The sequence below is a fragment of the Neopsephotus bourkii genome, unplaced genomic scaffold (assembly GCF_033783945.1).
Source record: "Neopsephotus bourkii isolate Nb327-2 ecotype Australia unplaced genomic scaffold, CSIRO-AGI_Nbou_v1 NB_1388, whole genome shotgun sequence".
NCBI classification, from domain to species: domain Eukaryota; kingdom Metazoa; phylum Chordata; class Aves; order Psittaciformes; family Psittacidae; genus Neopsephotus; species Neopsephotus bourkii.
In genome coordinates, this window is record NW_026901866.1 from 1093459 (window position 1) to 1116500 (window position 23042).

At 37.7% G+C, this 23042-nt stretch overlaps 1 protein-coding gene across 5 annotated transcripts in view; it reads right to left on the minus strand.

Moving 5' to 3' along the window:
- The window catches only part of NPAS3 (neuronal PAS domain protein 3), a 613669-nt gene that overhangs the window by 503195 nt on the left and 87432 nt on the right, over positions 1-23042 (minus strand). The gene's annotated exons all lie outside the window — the stretch shown is intronic.

Sequence of the window (23042 nt, forward strand, 5' to 3'; positions counted from 1 at the left end):
AAATGTGTTCATATCCTAAATCTAGTAACATATGCACCCTTGGGATATCTGTCCCCCAGATTTTGCCTCACTTCTAAAACTAACTCTGCCTATAGGCACCGGTTTCATTCCCCAGATTTGGCAAGAGCCACAGCTTAAAATACAGACTAGGTAGAGAAGTGGCTCAGTTCTGCAAAGACAGCTGGCGGAGCAATAGGTAGGGTGTTCCTTTACATGGGCTCTACTTTCCTTTCTTCTGTGGGTAGACCAATGCTGCTTTCCTCAAACTATTTTTGTTTCAGGTCAAGGAACAAAGATTCAATGCAGCAACATGAGCTCCAATTCAGCTCTGTTTCATTCCCCTCCTGTCAGGGAAAAGTGATGCTTCTATGCAGAATGGCCTGCAAATGAAACTATACTCTGTGTCCAACTGTAGCTGAGCTTCAGCTGAAACATTCTAAGACCACGAAAAAGTGACCTTTTCCGTTATCTCTTTTGCCTTTTCCCACACTCACTTTTCCCCCACCAAAAACTTCAGAGCACCAGCAACATAATCATGACATTTGCAAAGGGAAGAGCCAGCAAAGAATTAAACTCTAAGTCAAACGCAATTTTAGGATGCACCCAGGAAGTGGATAAAACACTGCTCCCAAGGCACTAGTCTAAAGAGCAGCTTAAGATGTCAGAATGCCCCTCAAAAATTCTGCTGAAAATTTCATTTGATAAGAAGCTATGAGTGCAAACATAAAAAAGGAGGGAACAACAGGGCAGGAAGCATTCCACTGCATCTGATCCTGATACCAAGGTGCAAATAGGATGAAGTCACAGATTTATGTACCTATTGGTGAAAAAAAAAATAATACTTCCTATGGGTAAAATTGGTGTGCCTCTGGAAACAGTAGGTCTGATTCATATGTTGTTTAGAGGCAGTGCAAATTCTCTTCTGGAATCTCACAGATAAGAACAGTTTCCTTAGAGAAACCAAGATAAATATTGCACATCTCCAGTTCTGCCCCAAATGACTGAGCGAAGAAGCATGATTAGAAGAAAAAAAGAAAGCTTCAATTAGCATACAAATATCTTGGTAATCAAGCAATAATAGCAAAGGAAATGCAGAAAAAGTACATGACAGTTTAATGGGGCATTCTTAAAATACTGTATTTTGTAAAGTTTATCGAAGTGTGTATATGACAGTTTAATGAGGTTTTGCTAACACATAGCATTTTCAAGGTTTGCTTGAGTATAGTAAGGATTCTTTGTATTACTGAATTGTGGCCAGGATTTTGCTTTTTGTTCAAAGAACAAGTCAGTTTCCACACTTGCTCACTAAAATGCATACTACTATTTATTATTTTCCTTACAGCTTCTTCTGTTTATTTCTGATTTAAATACATGCAATATTCATTTTATTTGCAAATAAAGAAAAGAGATAATGACACAAAGAGGGCTATCCTTCGGAATATGAGCTTAACCATAGGGGCTAAACTGTCTAAAATAACTTTCTTATGTTATGAATAGCTCAGTACATGCTATTATGCATCAAGTACCTTATGAAATTACTCTGTAGACACCAATTACTTACACAGCACATAATTTTACTTAGCAGAAAAATGCATTAAGTCTCAGCAATGCAATCACCATGCCCAACAATTTGCACAAGGAAAAGGGAAAGAAGATACGTAAATAAGTGGAACAAACGAAAGCTTTATCCCTATATACTCTGATTTCAGTCAAACCTTACATCTTAGTAGAAGGAAGTTTGGTGGTCTTGGAATTGAAATTGCCATGCCCAGCAATTTGTGCAAGAGAAAAAGAAAAGAGCATACACAAATTGGTGGAACGAACAAAAGCCCTTTCCTGCTACACTCTAATTTCAACCAGCTCTTAAAACCTTGTGGAAATTAGTTTGGTGATTTCAGCTGAATTTCACAGCTAGCATCAGAAAACTAGTTCCAATTATTAGCTACAATTTCATTTGATTAAAAGCCCCTAATCTGGAGAGGCCCAGGACTCTGCTACCTTGTAAATTAAGTTAACGTTTTCCTTCACCTCAAAACAGGAGGATTGCTCAGAGCTAGGATTCAAGGCACCACGTGTTTTGTAAAGATAAACAAGTGCATTATGTTACTGTAATTCTTTAACCTTCATGAGCCACAAAGTATTCCTCTCAAAATATTTAAACGTTGTTATCCGATTGCTGTTGCACCACCCACCACACTTCAGGGAAGTCTGTAGAACAGGAACAACCTTGTTCTTTTTCGGAGGCCTCTGTCAAGGTAATAGAACCTGGAGCTACAGTACCCTATTACTCTGTCCTCCCTTCTCCCCCCCCACCACACATACAGAAAAGGGGGTGGACTGAGAAAGAAGCTAAAGCACTGCCACCTTGACATAAATCTAGTAACTCTTCTCTCCCAGCCTCGCATTCATTTGAGCTACAGGATATGTTTAAATGCAATTGCAAAGACAAACAGAAATAAGTTTCACAGAAGTATAAAATACACGAGTCCTTCACCAACATACACCTACCCCAAATTTATAAAAGCAAAAAAAACCCAACAAAAAAAAAACAAAAAAAGTGATCTAGTAGAAAGTTTTCTTTTTTTGTGTACGAATTACACCGTTTAAAACAATTTGTTGTACCTACAGTTTATAGAAAACTTCCAGTTCAAGAAGCCCATCTTTTTATTCTTTCAGTTAGCCACAAGAAAAGTGTATTGTATGGAAAAGAGCAGTGAACAGACAAAAGATACATCTTTGGTCATTACACCCTAGAATAACTTAAGAAATGTCACTTGGGATTGGTGCTGAGTGCTCTGCACTGTCATGGGAGAGTTAAATATATTATTATTCTTTCTACTGTAATAAAAATACAGAAAGAGTGAAAGAAACCATAAGGAAGCAACCACAAATAAAAGCATTTGTCATAATCCAGGAGCCACTTGCACTGGCAGCCTCTCAGTTATTAATGCTTTCAGTGTCCATGGGTAACTCTGGCCCTCACCACTGTTTGGTCACTGACCACATACTCGCAGCATAGCACTTCACTACCAAAAAATGGAAAGAAAGAAAATAATTACTACAGTCAATACAATGTTTTCAAGTTACTTCTCTGGCAATTTGCGAGTCTCGGTGAAATCATATATTCATAGGATTATATAACTCCTAGATCCAAATTACAGAATTTGGAGAGAATTAAACTGCATAAACTTGGGCCTAACAACAAACTGAAGCTACTTTTACAGCAGAAGCATTTACAATATATTTTTCTGTTAATTTCAATAGACTGTATTATGCTACTATTCTGACTTGTGTTTTTCACTGGGACAAGATCTCTTTTCACCGGGAATAACAGAAAGTGTGGGATTTATTGCTATAATGAAGTTCTTTCAAATCTCTGTTTTCTCTCTCTAAAGGACAGGAGGATAGGCGTTCATCTCATCAGGCAGCTTATTAGGATTAGCATTGAGTAAGACACCACAGAATGTCAAGCCTATCAGTTACTAAACATGCATCATACAAACTTTGTCTTTGCGAGAACCTCTGCTCTGCATTTGTCATCCACCTGAATAATTAACAAGTACATGCTGCCTGCCAGCAGCTTAGGGAATTAATTTTCCCAGATTAAATGCAGATCACGTCTGCAAAAATCTCAGACCACACACATACTGCACTACTACCTTTCAGACATTAACAGGCAAGGAACCAAGTTTTATTATAGTCTCAACTGAGCCTGACCCAAGATTTATTTATTATAAGTATGACTTCATAATTATTATGAAGTGGTCAGGGGAGTTTTAACACCCAACTAATGCAACAAAACAGCATGGAACTCTTCAGTAAGGATGAGGAGAAGCTATTTAAATAAATCTCCCTTTGAAGACTCGAGCTCCTTTACTGTTTAATACTATTCTATTCCCAAAATACTGAGACAGCTGTAGGAAAAAACTGATGTCTAAACACTGAGCAAGGTTTTTTTGAAGTATTTACTTTAGGCTTCTTAAAAATAGATATAGAGGTGATAACTGCAGCATACAATAGTATGTATATTGGATCCAAAGACTAAGAAACAAATGCAGTATCTCATTACATTATATTTTCTATGACCTAAGATAACACTTGACAGAAAAACAGAGGCCTGTTAAAGACTGCGTTATATTTGCAATGAAAAATATGACCGATTATTGAAAGATATGATGAAAAACATTCTTTTGCACTATGCTTAATGAAAATCATAACTGCAGTGATTTTATATGATTTATAACATTGTAGGGAACTACATTCCCTAAGAAAGAATATCAGTGGACAAAGGATTAAGATTTACAGCTTCCAGGACACCCCTTCTGAACTGCCATTCCTCAGTGCACTGACAGCTAATCAGCAATACCACATACTTTGGAGCCATGGTACTATTTGCCATGAGCCCCCACTGGTTCAGTATCTAATAAGAACAACATTCACAAAGAAGTCAAAGACATCCAAAAGGAAATCTGCAATCATTGTTCCCTAACACAAAGGACAATAAACAAAAATGCACACTTGAGTTGATGCTATAAAAACTTCTCAGGATGTGAACGAGTATCACAGAAGGGCTGATACAAAAAGGAAGAGTCCACAAAGGAGAGAGCTATATCAAAGATATCCCATACCTGACTACCTAATCACTGGAGTTATGCCTATGTAACTCTAACACAAAGTGTACATATTAACAGATTCTGCAATCTTTGTTTATATAGATCTCATAGCAATGGTAACCAGAGCCACAAGTACACGTGATGTGCAGGACTAGGATCTTTCTCTTAGTGGCATCACTTCAGGAAGGCAGACAATGTGTTCTTCCTTTGACTTCTGTTCTGGGATGCAGCACTTCTACAGAATAGTGAGTATTCAAGACCTCTCAGACCCATTAACCTGATCTTCAGTTTGCCCTTTCTACCGATTAAGCTCCTGGAGTTCATCTAGGACTCACCGCCCTTGTGTCACCTATTTGCACACAGATACCACTGCAGCCTCCTTTTGGTTAAGTTCATCATAATAATTTTGCTACCTTAAAAATTGGCAGTGGAGAAATTCAATAGGAGGAAAATTAACTGTACAATTACATTCATAATCATACAGCATTAATAGATGACCACATAACATGTTATTCCAATAAATACTAAAGGCAGTGTTTAGAAATGGTTCTTCTATTTGTATTTAGTCTGAGCTATGTAATACTGCCAGCTCATAAAAATTAATGGATGGAAAGAGTTCCTTCTGTAAGTTCAGAACAATCTGTGTGTGTGTGTATACATATACACACATATTCCTTTTAAATAAATAAATATGTTTAAAATGGGAGGTAATTAACCCCCCCAAAAAAAACACCACAAACAGACAAAAAAAGAACACAACAAAAACCAAAACTGAATATTACCAGGCATGCTTTCTCCAATTTTAAGAGGTTTTATGGTGCACTATAATAAAGGAGTGTCTATTACTCACAATACTGCTACCTTTTGATCCTAAAGATCCACAATCTTTCCACTCTTGTAAAATTACTATCAACAAATAAAATGATTACCATTCCTGTGACTTACATTAAAAACAGCCTACTTAATGTGAACGAATTACCAATCAAAGTAAACAAAAATCTATTAAAAATTGTATTGCAGTACTTCTTACACCGCAATACTTATTACATTGCTAAACATCTATGCAACCATCTACACAAAAATAGTTCTTTTTTGTTCATTGCTCATTAATAATCACATCCTCAGAAATAAATATTTTGCATAAAATTAACATGCTGTATTCACTTGTATCTCTTTCCATTTTTGAAAAAAGTAACAATTTTTTGGCCTCTGATATTACAGCGAATGCTTTATCCAGGGAAATGACTGAATGCAAAGACAGCGTGGTCTTTTTTCTTTTTAATTCATGTTTTCCACGTTTAATATTTTTCTAGTGTTATTGAAATTTAAATTGAAAAGGCTTGGTATTGTCCACAGCAGAGACCTAGTTCTAACCACAGTATGCCTATCGCTAGCAAACTAAAATTGAGGCCCTGCCCTTGGCCCTAGGGCTTAATCTCTGGGTAATGCTGGAAATGTTGCTCCATGCATGGATTAGCAAATTAAAAGAGTTACAAACCTCTGCTGTGACTTGTCTAACTCCTGCAGCCCCTAGATCATCACACAGTTACCACACTAGGTTCAGGTGGTTTGAAAAGACATATTAGGAAAAAGTAAATTGAAAGAAAGATTTCTGTTAACTACAAATTGGAACTACCCATGCCAAAAAAACAAAGCCACAGCAATAAACACGCGCAATTACTGAATTTGAAATTAATAGATAATATTAAAAACTATCAGAATTCCTCTTCTCAGTTGTAACTGTTTTTATTTCATTAAGAAAGCAAAAAACAAAACCCCCTGTAACTATCCATCAAGCTAGATCTGGTTAAATATGGCATTATTTATAAATTCAATTGATAAGGATTGCTATATAACAAATCAATCCATTTTTTTCCCTATTAGTGTTGAAAAGGTAATATACAGGTCAAGCCTCCTGCAACTGTTTACATCATAATGTTTCAAGACCACATTCAAATTGGTTAGCATCATCTATTGCAAAATTCACAAGCCTTTATTAAAATTTTGATACTTACTGTTTTCAAAATAGATAGGTAATAATTATTATTTGTCTATTATAGACAGATGCTCTTTCAAAACAGAAACATACTCCACTTAGAACTTTTGATTTTGTTGACTGGTCTCAAGGAAAAAAAACAAACTTCCAGCCATTTTGTAAACCATGTTCACTGCAAAGAAGCATGCATTAATATCTCACAGGCACATAACTAAGTATCTGTAAACTCTCACTGAATATTTGAGGAAGTGAGGGTACTCAGGCAGCCTAATGTTATGGACTGGATTTGTTTGTTAGGGAGGATGCATACAGAATATGCTGTTATACAGGGTCTTGGGATAGCAACTATTTGTATATTTAGAGACATAAAATTTAACATATCCAGCAGAAAGTTGCCCAGCATCTTACTTGTAGTTAATTTGCTGTTCAACTTATCTGAGAAGGTGCTACTTACTATATTTTAAGGAGAAAGAAATATTTCCTTGAAATTTATGAAAAACATGGACACATCTCTGTTCTAAAGTAATTCCACCCAAGTACCCAGCCTGAGTTTGAAGCACATGAATGAAGCTGAAACACCAGCATCATGAGACAATAAAAAATGCAGGAAATGAAGTGCATTTCAGTGTAACTGGTGAGGTACCCCAGCCACTCTGCTCCTGTGACTTCCAGGATGATTCTAGCTTTTCAGAAGACTCTATGGACAAAGGGATCTCCTCCAATTCCCTAACCAAAAAAAGCAGACAGTGTCTGATGAAGTTGCATTTATCTAGCCAGGTGAGCTTCATTAGCTAATCAGGACCACGTTCAAGACAGACACAAAAGCCACTGTGCATAAAAACAGGAAGAGAGCAAGTATTGGTTGGTTGGAAAACAGCCATTTCCCACAACAATTAAATTTTGAGCATTGATTTTATCACATGATTATAATTAAGAGTCTTTCACCGCCTCCAACAATAATACAACATATATTACTTTCCTCCTCTAGTACCAGAATCACTAAACCAACTGGAAACTGCTGGCAAAATTACAGGCAAAAAAGCCTGTCAGTCAGCTGGTCTGAGAGTCAATTAGGAAAATTCAACCAGGATTATAGACTTTCTGTTAACTAATGTAGAAGGTTATCTGGGTTGGTTGGTTGGATTTTTTTTCCCCTCACACCTTCCACTTCCACCTCCCATGCTTCTGCACATAAGCAGCATGCAGCATTTTTCTGAAGTACCTTGTAAGCAAATAGGGAGAGCCAGACATAGCTAAACTGGGAAGTGTATTTACAAGCTAGACCTGGCCTAACAACTGCTAGTGGTTTCTCCATTCTGTAGCACAATTGTGCTTTCTGCCATGTCCTATACTAAACCACTTAAGGTACAGAACGAATCCACTCTGGCCACTGATGTTTCTGCAGAGTTCCAGCAAAGGTCCCAATCTCTGAGAACTGTAACAATGATTCTGCAATATTGACATCTTTCCACTAGGAAGTTGCCTGGGACCACCAACTCATTTCACACAGGCCATAGAGGAGCTATCAGATGATAATGGGTTTTAGTTTCCACCCACCTGGGCTACATTCAAACTAGTGACCTAAGGTGAAGGTCTCCACATCCCATTACCAAACCCTCCAGCCATTTAGTACCCTCCTATAGTAAGCTTTTTCCCTGCATCATAAAGTTGAGAGACAGTAAAAATGTGCCTATATCTGAAATCTGTTCTCAAATATATGGTTGTTCAAAGCCTTTTGATACAAGTACTTAGATATGAATGTTCAGATAATAATTCAGATGAATATTTTTCAGTCAGTATGAGAAGCCCTGTACAAGAAGAAAACAGATAAAAATGACAATATTTTCAAAAAAATCTAAAATTGTTTATATAAAAAGTTAATTACTGTTATCATTAGATATTACATTGCTGTACAGAATTGATGAAAAGAATAAGCCATCAGCAGGAATTTTGAAAAATGTTAGCAGTAATTCAAATAACATTAGCAGTATTATCAAAATATTAAAGTATATCTATTTTTAATAAATTAAAGATTGAGCTACATGTAAATTATATGTTTAGCATTTAATGCTATATTCACATACAGCGTATTTTCTCTTTGCTAATGCTAGTCTTTGATACACAGTTTAAAATATTAGGAACTGTAAATTTTCTTGTGTGTTAAATATGCCAAGTACTACAGAAGTGTTAATTAATGTATTATTAAAGCAGATTTTAGGAGAAGTGAGAATATATTTTAAGCAGTATGGGTTTCAACTAGAGTAAATGCACATACATTTGCAATGAGTTTAACAATTATTTAATATGATTTTGCACTAAAGATAAAAGGGGTTGGGGGTTTAAGGTGTGGAGTTCATTGGCTTTCTGTGGGTGGGTTTTATTTTCTGGGGGGAGGGAAGTGTTGGGGTTTGGGTTTCCCCCCTCAGGGGTGGGGGTTGAAGTTTAGACAAACATACCAAATACTATGCTAGGTTAAAAATACTCTCCCTGTAACATTCAGCCTTGAATTAATCAGATAAAGATGAAAGTGAAGAATTTTGCCAACAGTGTTTCTTACTCAACTCACTCAGTTATGCCTTTCAGCCTGGTATATTTTATACGAAGGATATCTTGTTAAAACAACTGTTGAAGGCAAGTCATGTCATATCAACCACACACCATACCCCATGGGAGCTCAAATATTCCAAAATCTATGTTAATATAATCCTGTCGCACAATTCAGCTAAGGAAATATAGCAGGTTTTCAGTGACATGCAAGACTTCATATAAGTACCACATTATCTATATGTCTTCCAGAAATGAGGTAAAGCCATAGCAAGGATTAGAGTGAATCAATTTAGGAAGGTAAATATTGTTAACAAGCACCATAAAATAGCCTAGTAGATGATTCTAATCTCTATTTATCAACTAACAAGTAGGCTGCACTTCTCAATGCAGTTTCCAACAATATATCTGTAGGACAGCAATATTCTCTGGCTCAAGAGACCAATGCAACTTCTCATCTAGGGGTTTTCAGCTTTCTAATACAAGATTTACTATGCATTATGCCATGTGCTCCCACCATCCTTTCTTAAAGCTGTTTTAAAAAAGTATGCAGCTCCTTGACTCTAAATCTTTCGAGTGTGTTTTGCCCTGGTTGTACAATTGTTCAGGACATCCCGAAACTCTTTTGGAATAATTCCTGTCAAGACAGAGTACTATTTACTGTAGGATTTTGAACCCAGAAACACACTTATAATCATCTAGCTTTTGCTGAAAAAGAAAACAAAACAGGGAACTACAGGGTGCCTGACAGAGTTACTGGAGTTTATGGGGATTTTGCTACTCTTCTGTGTGACACCCAGAACAGACTGAAGACTTCCACATTACAGGGACCGGAAAGGTGGAGACAGAAACTGTCACGGAGATGCTTAAGAGTTTTAGTGAGCTAGCCGATTACGAGTCCTTGCCAAGGAAGTCTTATTTTGTTTATTATTTGGGCTAGACCCCAAGTCACTTTTTCTAAACTAAGAAAAAAACCTAAACAACAAAAACTTGGCAGAGCCAATTCTCCTGTTTAACCAGGCCACTCAGCAGGCTGACGTTCAGCTTTTAGACTCTATTTTTCAAAATATTTTCTCTTTACTGACAGAAGCTGCTATAAAAAAATTGTCTCAGCATCCAGCTGGTGATTGACAGCAGGGCCAGAGAGACTGCGGTAGGCTTAAGCAAGGGAAAAGAGCTTTAGCTGTGCCACAGTGGTGAAGTAGTATGAGGTTTACAAGCAACAATATGGAGAGATAAAAGCACGTTCAGGACACATTTCAGAGACAAAAGATAAAAGAACACTAATGATGCAATAACAAGCATGACATTAAAAAGAAAGTCTAGAAACACAAAACAGATAAAACAGAAAAAGCCTTAGGATTCTATCCTGCTTTCCTAAAATGTTTCAGCTTAAAAGAAGCAAATCCACCTTCCAGATCTGAAAACTCTATATCTTCCAGTGCACTGTAATATCTGTGATTCCAATTTTCAAGTCATGAAAAGCTGTTTCCTCTGTCCTTGTTTCAGATTCCAATTTTTAAATACATAAAATATTCTGGTTCTAAAGACCTTTATTTTATTTTAGCTCCTAACCAGATAATGGAGTTTTACCAAAATCCTGATACATTTAACCAAAAAATAGCCACAAGCACTCCACATTAAACACAGCCCGATTTAAACTCTAAGTTTACCTAACAAGTGGCAGTCTTGGGTCAGATTTGAATATTTTTTCAATTCAAATTTCTTCCTTCCCTGCTGTCCAGGGAAGGAAGAAAACTGCACTACACAATGAGGAAACCTTTCTCAATCCAAAAGAATCCTGGAAAAACCTTATAGCAAAATCCCCAAAACCCAGGAAAGTCACAAAGCAGAGTGTTTCACTTGTGATTATGGAAGGGACCCTGAAGTGTCTTAACTAAGTGTTCCTCTCCAGTGTCCAGACTGACTCTGAAACTGGTAATGCCATTAGCTACTTGCACAGAGCAGTTAAACCTCTCCACGTGCATTTTCTAGATGGATATGGAACTCAAAGGCCTTGTTTGCTTTTCCGGCAATCTTACAACTGCAGTCAGCACACGTTCAGTGTATCTGTCCAATCTGTAAAATCTGAACCATAAGCTGGCACACAGCAGATCTTCCCTCTGATGTGTAACACCACAGCAGCTGTGGAAGACTCCTTTCACTCATCTAGCTGTTCTGTTTATGTTTCACTAAGTCCATGAGCTTTTAAACCTCTTCTACTCTTATGAAACTGTTATTTCCCTGGCACAATGACTAGGCATGGGCTTTCCTGATTCCCCCTCCATGACAGCCTACTTTATTCCTGCAAGGCAATGCCTTGTTCTGCAGCTGTCAGGAGCAGAAGCAAAGAGCTCTAAAGCCTGTGATTTTGAGCTCACCCCTTCCAGTATATGTAAAAGTTGGATCAAAAGATACACACATTTTTCCCTGGATTCCAAAAACAAGTACCCTTTACTAGCTAGCATACAAAGCTTTAGACAATATGGCTCTTCAGTTTCTCCATCACCCATGAGAATCACTTGGGCTTCTCTGAGGACCACAGGCTCATCCCTGCAGGTACACCTCTTTCCCCTCACCACTGCAGCAGTCAGCCCGTGCTAGTCTCTTTGGCCACATTTCTTCTCCCACAGCTGACTTTCAGCTAACCAGGGACTCTGCTCCTGCACCTTGCACAAGCTTTATTTGTCTCAGTAAGCATATTATCCATTCATCCCTCCCAAGGCCAAGTTCAGTGACTGTCTCTGGCTCTACAGTTTTAAAGACTCAGGGTTAATGTGTGCTTTTAATTTTCCTACTGCTCTGAGCACTCTTCCTACAGGCATGCTCTGAATCAAATGGGAATGATTTAACTTTCCTGTTGTACGTGTTTGTGTGACCCTGACTATACACATATGTAGATGAGTGTGATAAACCAACTCTTACCTGTCTGCAGACACAATTAGCTACTCAGGGCATGCTACAGATTCATATGGTGATTTACACTCCACCCCCCCATATGAACCATATATCCAAAGGGTAATCATCCTAAATAGCTAGGTATTTACACTGAATTTCTAGATCATATAAGTGAGCTTCCTTCCACCACAAATATTCTTTGATCCATATACTATAGATATTTTGTAGAGACCTATTTTACACTGTATTATGACATATAGCTAAGAAAAAGTTTGCAGTAAATGTAAAATGCTACTGTTTCAATTAGACAGGATTTTGTGCACCCAGGAGTGAGTGACTATGCAAGGCACAAGGAAAATAAGAGACCAAATACGGCAACTGATATAGTTAAAGGTAATAGCAACTATTATTTAATAAAGACCCATACATCTCAAGGAAGGTAGATGTTATTGAATTTATATTAAATTCAATCTTCCTCTGACAATCTGCAAAAACAATTTCTGGAAAAAAGCCACCCAATTACGCTGGTAGGAACTGAAAACCGTAAAGTGTGATCAGTGCTTTGGAAGGAAACAGGATTTCTGTCTAACCACTTCTCATTTCCAGCAAACACTAGTAAGCCAGAAAGCTGTTTGTGGGGGTTAAGGGCACAGGAGACTTAAAGTGACACAAACAAAACAAACAAACAAACAAAATTCTAAGTACCCAGACTTTTTTCTAAACAGTTCTTGAAAGAAGGGGGGTACATGGGCAAGCGGGTTTAAAAAGGCCCAGAGAATAGAAACCCTCATGCACTGCACACTTTTAAATATTGATATCACATAGTAGAACATGCTTTTATAACATTCTCCTGTACATATACAAATCAGCATCTTTTTTCATCTGACTAAAATAAGGATAAAAAAACAGCACAGTTTTCATGTTCTAAATCTGCTCTCAAATAGGTCACTGGAAAAGCCACATAAAATAATATTAAAAAGAAATCTATAAGCAATAGCATGAAAGCTCATTCTACCACAACATTTTTCTTCACCAGCGTGGTAAATTACAGCTCTGACCTAAATTTTCGTACATTTGAGTGGATTGTTTACTACTATATAATAAACATTGTAACACCCGTATTTGCGTTTTAACTAGTATTTTTTTGAGTCCCCCATCTGAGACCATAATCAAATTACACAGTACAGTTCCCCAATTACCTTCCTGCTTCATTGTATTTACCTGTTTTTCCCTGGCAGATGCTGTTTGCAGTGCCATCTGGAATGCATACTGTGGTCTCCCAAACACAGGCCTCAAGCCAGAGGAAACACCATTGGAAATGTTGGGCACATTAAAACCTGTATCAGGCACTGCTCTACCTATCCAAGCACTCCTGACAGCTTTACAGAGTGCTGGTGTGCCTGACATATCAAAAAATGTACCCATTTTTCTAGGGCTGCAGGTTAAAGAACAATGAGCAAAGGAAGCTGTGGATACAGCAATGAATAAATAGGAATACAGGTTAGCAGTGAGGAGAATTTCAGTATCAAAACATAAGCACAAAGGGGGGGTCAGTAATTCGAGGTTTACAGTTAGTACTGCATTTGGCCTAATGCTCCATTGCAGAACCTGACACTGAATAGCATTTTCTGCTACACTCCAGCTTATTACAAGTATCCTAGCAGCACATAGATAAAGAGTGCTCATAGGCAACCAGGAGTGGGACCACACACTATCAGGACTGTGGTGTTCTCCAGTAGCAAGAAGACAAGAAAACTCTCACTCACAACCACGAACACATTGCTGTTGTGCCACCAAGTCCTCACACTTGCACGCTTGCAAAAGCTGTATGGCCAGTGCTAACTACCCTTTAAAAAGCACTCAGGTGAGGAGGCTCTACAAGCCTAGAAGCTCAGAGAAGAACTCCACCTCCCTAAACTGTTGCTGAGGAAAACGGTGCTTATAATAAAAGCCTCAAATAAAGGCAGAAGATCTATTCCTGTTTTTCAACCTAAAATAGATTGGTGTAAACTAGGGGGAAAAGATGAACACTTAATTGCTTGAACTATTTTTACTCTTGTGAACTAGGCATTGCTGCAGGAATGCATCAAAGCATCAAAGAAAGATAAATGAAAAAAACCTGGGAGTGTACAAAAGTCAGAAAAGTTAATTTTTTTTTGACACTCTGGAATGCGTTTCATTCTATTTAGTAACAATGTCAATAATTAGATTTCCATTTAAACTCTGTGAGACGACTTAGGCCTAGAATAGTTGCTTTGCTCTTCTTCTGGCATTGCACAAAAGATCTGTATAACTTTCAAGTACACTTAGGGAGGAGGTAAGGTAATAATAACCCAACAGTGGAAACCCCGATCTAATGAAGCTGCCTTAACTTAGTAAGCTTACAGTTTTTTGCCTGTTACACAGTACAATGCTCCCACAAGATATGAATCTACCAGCTGTGAACTTCACAGCCATTCAGTACTCTTTTATGGATGATTATCTGATTCCATGCCTCTTCTAGCAATTTCAGTACCACAGTTACCACTGATGCTGATGCATGGTCTGGATACATGCCTGATGCTCCCCAGGGTGATATGAATCAGAATGGCCTCTCTCTGACACTCTGTCCAGCATGTAACATAACTATCACCAGTAATCAAGCAGCGATGCAGCGATTGTAAAAGCATGCTATGACCTCTGGAAGCAGGAATTTGTCTCGTTATGGTTATCATAAAATGCTCTCTTAGGCATAAGATCTAGGTGATGCTCAAAGCACGCAGCAAAACACTTTGCTTGACTAGTTTATGATCACCAGACCTTTCACATCAATTTTGGCTGAAAGATTTTTGGTGAGGTGAAAAAGCTCAGGATACTTTGGGAAGTTTTCATTTACACCATTTGATTTCAAGGCAAAGGAGCTCAAGCATGTGGACTTTAGCATTGCCACAATTAATCAGGCAAGCCACACTATCAGCAGGATTCTGTGAAGACCAAAAGTGAAATATGTGAAGCAACTCGGAAGATTAGGTTTCTCACCCTTAATTCAAGCTACAACAAGAAAGTCTCAAATGACAAAAAGAAAAAAAATCTCCCCCAAAAACCCACCCATCTTAATTATATTATGAAAAACAGGATTGATTTTTAAATGCAGTACAGCTCTTCAGCCTCTTTATCCCAATGATTATTCATTACAGAGTCATGAAACAACTAACATCCCTTCAAATTCTACAATAGGAGTCCTATTTTGTTGAGCTTTGAAATTAAAAAAAGTGAATTACTAAAATCACATGAGGTCTGCATTAGGAGCATTTTGTCAATAGAGCAATCTTGGTACACCACTGTGGCAAAGCATTAAGGATGTAATCAGCAATATCAGAAATGGTCTGCTTTGACTCATACAGGAGAATCATCACTTACTAGCAAAACAAGCAATATCAGTAAAAAGGTTTTGCAGGTAAAACAGCATCTGCTACAGAGGTTTCTGCTGATGCATCTTTGTCCAAGTGGGATACTATACCTCTTAAATGCCTCCAACAGATCAAGCTATACCAAAATATACTATAGACTTGGCTTATAGCCTGTTCTTAATCTTAGCTTAGCTATATCACTCAATTTTTTCAATCTTTTTCCATCTCTACTGAGTAACAAAATCAGCTGAATTCAACTTGCCAAGTTAGCAAAATATGAATGTCCTTTTCCATATAACATCCAGCTCAAAATGAAGAGCATGGCAGCATTCCTGAGGCTAAGTAAATACCGCTAGACAAAGCAACATAACACTCTATACCAAAGCACAGTTATGACAAACACACTGATCAGTATCAGTCACTGATTATACAGGCAATTGACTGCCTAGTGTACAGCCTAGCACAGGGAATACATATACAACCTCAGGGTGCTTCCAGACAGCCCCAGGACTAACAGGTTGCCAAACTAATTGCACCTTGCAGTGCAGTTACACAAGCTGTTCCACAGCTTGAAAATTTTCTGCACTGCCTGGACCGTCTGTATGTGCATCACTGAGAACTGCCAAAAATGGCACTTTCTATTGGGGCAAGGGGGCTGTTGTGCATTCGCCTTGCCCCAGCCACCTGAAACTGAACATCGAGTAGCTTACATGAAAGGATATGCAAAAGGAGACAGTGTTACTGTTCCCTCTCCTAACACTGTGATGACCTCCAATCTTAGAGTTAGCAAAGGTACTAACAGTAAGTAGCAAAGTCCCCTGCAACCATGAGGCTTAAGAAGCCATTGCCTTAGGCATGTAAATGAACCACTGGAATTTAGCAAGAGGGTGGAAAACTCTACAGGACACTTCTAGGCAAGGGGACAATTGATCAATACATAGAAACTCAGCAGTCCGAGAACTCCACAAAGATGTCTACACGCCCTGGCTGCAAGTCAGCTGTGGAAGAAGCACACTGCAGTGTCACAGCCAGCTACGGACAGCTACACAAAATTAATTCGTTCAACTGCTGCTTCGCTCCCCACAGTCCATTTAGCTGACTTTCATGTGGAGGTAAGGGAATTTCACCTTTTATACGGATGCAGCTGGAAAGACTTTACACAGAAATTATTCCCAGTACACAACACATAGTCTAAATAGTGCAGCCTGATTAAATCATACATGATAAAGCATCTTAAACTACTCTGTATTGCAGTCTGCAACATCAAAGATGGCACAGACCCAACGTCACTTATGAAATCGTAAGACAAAGTTCAGTGCAACTCTGACAGGCAAACAGACTTCCTTTAATGTGTCTCCTCTTGCTCAACAAGCAGAAAACTTTAAAGTGTGACAGCCTGTGTCTCCCCTTCTTGTTGACCAGATTTTTTTGTTTGGTATTTATGAGACATTTACACTATATTAGCAGAAATCAAAGGCAAATCTTAATTATATATATTTTTAGTTCATATGACATTGTGGTTTTGTTGTTTTAAATAACAATACAGCATTGCTTTATAATTGGAAGTTACATAAATTAAAAGTTGTCACCTTCCTATTGCACTCAGGTAGAAGTATGTTTTATGTTTCCATTGTCTTTTTCCCTAAAGTTACTGTATTTTCTTTCTTTTCAAAACTGCCTGTGTATGTATGTGCATATACATATGAAGTTCTATGTCCATATACACATACAAAACCATAAACACCTGACAAAAATATTGTAAAAAAAAAATTACAAGATGTATACAGAAAAAAATGCTTGCATTACCAGTTTGAGGTGATACAGACTGTGCTAAAACTCTGCATGTTTTAACTGGAGCAGTATTGGTCTTCAAGGGAAAGCAAATCACTATAAATACTTTAAATTGACTACAGATACTACTGTCCTAAAGGAATTTTAGCAGAAAGTCAATAGTTTTGTCACAGGCAAGTCAGAATTCCAGAGAAAATGCTACATCTGGATGTGAAACATGAGTTCTGTCACACTTCTATAATGAAACCCGATGGTTAGGTGAAGAATAAATAGATCACTAAACAATTTAGCTTTAACCTTAAGTTTAAGCAATGTACAGAGCTGCAGAGGTCTGCTGGAGTAGCCAACTTAAGGGAAAGAAAATAAAATATTTAGAGTATAATTTTGTGGTTTGCTCAAAACAAAAAACATTTTGGGGAGGGTGGAAGAAAAGTGAGGAATGAAAAAAATGTTATCTGAAAGCTTCATTTCTGGTAAACTCTGAACTTGATTTTTAATAAAATATTATGCTTGATGAATTCATTATTAAATCCTTCTAGTCATTTGAAAGGCTGATTTAGTTCTAAATAAAAGCATCATTTGGAAAAGAACTTAAAAATAGTTCCTTTAGGAAGAAAACTGATACAAAAGATTTTAGGGTTTCCAAAACCAACCTCTTTGCTCTTTTCTGAATAAACACATTCATTTGTAAATAATCTAGCTTTGTTTCAATAATCATCCAGCTTTCTGTCCAGAAACAGCCTTTTTCTTAATTAAAAAAAAAAAAAAAATCCACTAGTAGCCATCACTACAGACACACAAATTTTCAAGGGAGAATTGTCTTTTCAACAGCATCACTATGCAAAACAAGTGTCACATTTCTTTAAAGAAAGTCTGCAGCCTTCTCGTACTACTGCAAGTAAATAGAGTGTGCTCATGACTCACTGCCCCTGTTTGGTTGCAACTCATCAGTGCCGGTAGTCCGAACCTGCTCCCAGCCATTATGACCAGCAGCTCTGAAATATGGATTAGATCTACCACAAGTACTCTGTGCAGGGAAAGAACTCCTTAAGCCCTTTATTCCCTACAGAGTACCTGTGCAGGAGAATAAATCAGTGATATGAAAGAAAACATAAAATCCATCCCAGTAAAATTTGCAGATGACACAAAAGATAATAAAATGGTAAATACCAGAGAGTTGTCAGTTTCACAGATTGCATGGCAGTCTGGGCTTACCTGAATAAGATGTGTTTTAACACAGCTGAGCACAAAACTGTCTATCTCATAACTAAGAGCAGAGATTCCAAACAAAGACAATAAAATAACCTAGGAAGAGGCATATGGATGATGGTGGGTAACCAAATTAATATTAGCCTACAGTGCAAAACCCTGGCTAGACCAGGGGAAAAGATCCTTTGATGCACAAGCAAGTAAACACAGAGTAGCAATAGAAAAGGATTATATAAATCACTACAGATGTTGAGACAGAGAATCTTTCCATTTCAAACAGAACATAACCTAGAACCACGTTGTTGTTGTTGTATCTATGATCCTTGAGCATTACCAGAGGAACAACTAATGGACTACATTGGTATTCAAACTAGAAAGACTTCATCAAACAGCCACAAGAAACATCTAAATTCTGGAAGAATTCCTTGCTAAAAATGAGAAACCTGTGTCAAAGAAAAGGATAAATGATCTACTCTCTACAAATATCCAAATGTGGGGAAGAACTGAGAAGCACCATGAATATTAAAGGGGGACTTTTCAGCTTCTTAATGCTGGAGTTGTTATGTTTCTGCCATATAAAAGTTAGAAAACTTCAGGTTGAGAATAAGGTAATAATACTTTAACTACAGTTCATCTAAAGAAAGGCAGGATTTTCTTTCATCTGAAGTTCTTTAGATGGAATATGGTGATTATAAAAGAACTAGAAGTTGCAAGACACTGTTACTATGTTATATTGCTCTTTTAAATCAAAAGATGACAGAGTTGGAACTCTACCTTTCAAAAGCATACCTTAAATGCTCCAGGATAGCTTTGTTACTGCAACTCCTGTTACTTCCATGAGCTTTAGGGCAGATATTTAGCTAGATCCTTATATCTGGGGCATAATTAGAATTTCTCTTTCCCCCTCCTCCCTTTCCCCCAAGCTGAATGCTCGTATGAACTGTTAGTAAGCCAAATGAACTTATCTTGCTCCCTGCTTCCCCAAGTAATATTTTGGATATACTTAGTATTAATGCTTCTACATTTGTGCAAAGCAGCAAGCTACTGAAAGAGCAGGGGAAAAGCAAAACCTTGCTGAATACACAAAGTAACTCTGTCACACATAATTTGAATTGATCTCAATTTCTGAAACCAACAACGTGACTGGGGCGGGAGGAAACACTACAAAAGAAAAAACAAAAAAAAAACCCACACACATACACAAAACAAACACCACAAAAGGAAGCCCTCAGAGTTCAAATGAAAATTAAATGCAAAACCAATTTCTGTAGGATATCAAAAAAAAGCTGTCTTAAACAGGGAATTGTCAGACTGTGACTAGTACCCTACTGAAAGGGTGTGGTTAAGGGACTGCATGCAAGACAGCAAAAGGTAATTGCCTAATTGGTCAATTGAACAATACCTAATTCATTTCAGGATTTAACTCAGAATAGGTATTACAATTAGATACTGCAGTCTTAAGTGACTCTTTAACATTTGTATTGAACTGTAAATATAAATATGGCCCTTATTCAGTGGAAAAAAATTTTCAGGTAACATGCATGCATCTTACTTATTCCCTATTCAGGCTACATTCCATTAATCTCAAAGTAAAATTTTAAAGCCAGTGCAACATGTGTCATAATAGAAACGTAAGCATGACAAAATTTCTGTTATTGAAAAATTATGTTTGAGTGCTGTTCTCTCAAATGTTCCAATCAGCTAAGGATTAGATAGTCAACTTAATGCTACCCTGTGATCATTAATCATTTTAAAGTGGCACAGCTAATCTCATTTCTTACCCAGAGAAAACCCACTTATATCTTACACATAAGGAGACATTGCTTCACTTTTGGATGTGTTTTGAACTTGGTTAATGACTTTTTTTTCCCTGGAAAAGACACCCAGAACAGCTCAGCACAGAGAACCCACTGTATGCTCAAAGGTACACCAAGGTGAGAGCAGACGTAAGCAGCTGTAATAGTGATAAGCTTTCACCAGGCAGCCTCACACTGAGCATGTAAATATCAGGTGACATATTAAAAAGGGAGTTAGCAAGTGACTTGTCTGCCATTTGCAGGTAGAGAATGAATTAGGTTATTAGCTTTCAATATTTCGGGGGTTGGAACTACATGACCTTAAGGTCATTTCCAACCCTAACTATTCTACGAGTATTTTCTAAGAGGTCAGCTTTATGAAGAGGAGATGCACAGAATCATCTTCAAATACATTTAAATTCACACTGAGAAGGGACACCACCACAAAGAAAGAGCCACAATGCAACAAGATGGGAGAGTAGATAAAATTAAATAGGAGCTCCTTCAGTATATTCTCCCTAAGGTTAACCCTAAACATGGGATATTGAAGTCATTGTTGGAAGAAAAAAAAACAAAAACAAAACCAACCTTGTGTACCTGACAGCATTAGCCTGAATGGCAGTCTCGTTGCTCTATGTTACATGTTTTTCCTGCACCTAAAATAACTCTTTCAAACTACTGTCTCTTTTCTTCAGCTATATGGTATCAGGTGAGTGAGAATATACAACCAAAAAGCCTGAAAAGTCTTTCATCTTTGTAAGTCGACTTATATGCAACACCACAACTAACAAACAGAAAAAATAAAAATAAAAATAAAAATTGAAAAAGATTATGACCTCTCAGCCATTATCAACTGCCTCTTAAATACACTGACCAGAATCAGGACACCCAGCTGCAGAGGAGCCAGCAGGGGTTTTAACTCACTTTCACAAAGTGGTAAATCTTCAGTTGTAACAGTTAGCTTCTCCTCTGCAGGTCTTTTACTGGTTTATCCACAGTAAGGTGGTGATGAGCACTGCAGACTGCTTCAACAGCCCTGAGAAATCTTTCATCTTCCCATGTTTTATATCTTGTTGAATTCCCTCACTAGAAACCCTGGGAGAACTATTTGGCCCATTAAAAGGTTTACATTCTCTTTTGTGTTGCCTACCAGGGCCATGAGATTTCTTGGGCATACAAAGCCATTCTGTTCTTGGTTTATCCATTTGATACATAAACAAATCTTAATTTAAACCTCAGAGTTTGACAGGAATGGTTTAGCCTTGTGCCTCCTTTCCTCAGCTGTACAAATATTTCTGGGCTTGCATCAACATATAGCCTAAGGGGAGCTTATTTTGGTCCATCAAGTTTGGATGTTTTGTGCATTTACAGGCTTAGGATGACAATGTGTATATGGCCAAGCTACACCTTGGACAAATTGCTCCACTTTAGACTGAAATCAATGAGCCTTCTGTTCTGTGCTCACTTCACTACCTTGCTGAGAAAAGAAAGAAAGAGAGCTAGTAAGACCACAACTGTATTTCTGGGAGTTAAATGAGCAAGGTGTTCTTCTTGCATACTTACTCCATGCTATTGATTTCAGAAGAAATACCTTACTGTAGAACTCTTCCCTATTCTCCATATTCCTGAGGACAGACATGACTCATAAGTCTGCTTTAATACGGACAGGAAAAAATGAGGAAGAGATGATTCTTCCACCCCTGCTTTGGAGATAACACAGAACAGTCACCAAACTGAAACTTTCAGCTCCCAGTGCAGGTGATACTCTGGAGGTCCACTTTATGAATGGAATAACGTCCAGGCTGAGAGGGAAAACTAAAGAAAACAAACAAAACAAAAAAGCCCCATAGGTATCCTCTGCTTGTACATTGCAGAGACTCCCTGCAGACAGGCAAAAAACCCTTACCCTTGACATGCCATTACTCCTTGTAATTTAGCAAGATAAGGCATAGGTAAGGAGCTGTGCTCCTCTTCAGCTATCTCTGGAGATCATCTAACCTGGGCTTTGTTCACCATTTGACACTTTACAAAGGTGAACAGAAGTGCAAACCATAGATGTCTGAGTAAGCAGAAGAAAGGATTTTCAACCTAGGCAAGAGGAAAAAACCTTGGCAGTTTGGTTACAGAGAAGTAGCTAGAACTGAACAAAAATTATTTCTTTTGTCATTTTTGTTTGACATCATAAAAGAAGAGCCTGGACATTCCTGGCTACAGATGTGGGGACTGGAAAAGAGGAAATATTGAGGAGCTGATGGACAGCCATACTCCAGGCAAGTAACAGACAAGTTTCTGGATTGACAGCCATAGAATCATAGAATAGTTAGGGTTGGAAAGGACCTTAAGATCATCTAGTTGCAACCCCCCTGCCACGGGCAGGGACACCTCACACTAAACCATAGAATGAGCCATTTCATCTACTTCAGAAAACACAACAGTACAATCTTCTAGGAATGCTTGGTGTGTTAGTCTCTATCACTAGTGAACACAGAAACAATTTGTAATAATTTCAAGCTTTAGTGCTTTTTTTAAAAAAAGCATATTTACATGCTTAGCCACCTAAAACAACACAGATCCATGGCAACAATAGTGGTAGACAACTGGGGGGCAATCTATATATATAAAGAAATATATTCTTTCACCAAGAGCTTTTGAAACTGTGTTCCACTCCATCCTAAATGGGATGTCTAAATTGGAGAATCAATTGAAAGAGAATCATAAATAGCCTAGAGAGATCTGTATTGCAATATTTACTATTTTGCTTATTTCTCTATATTAACTAACATAATCTTTAGTCCATCTCCTCAAG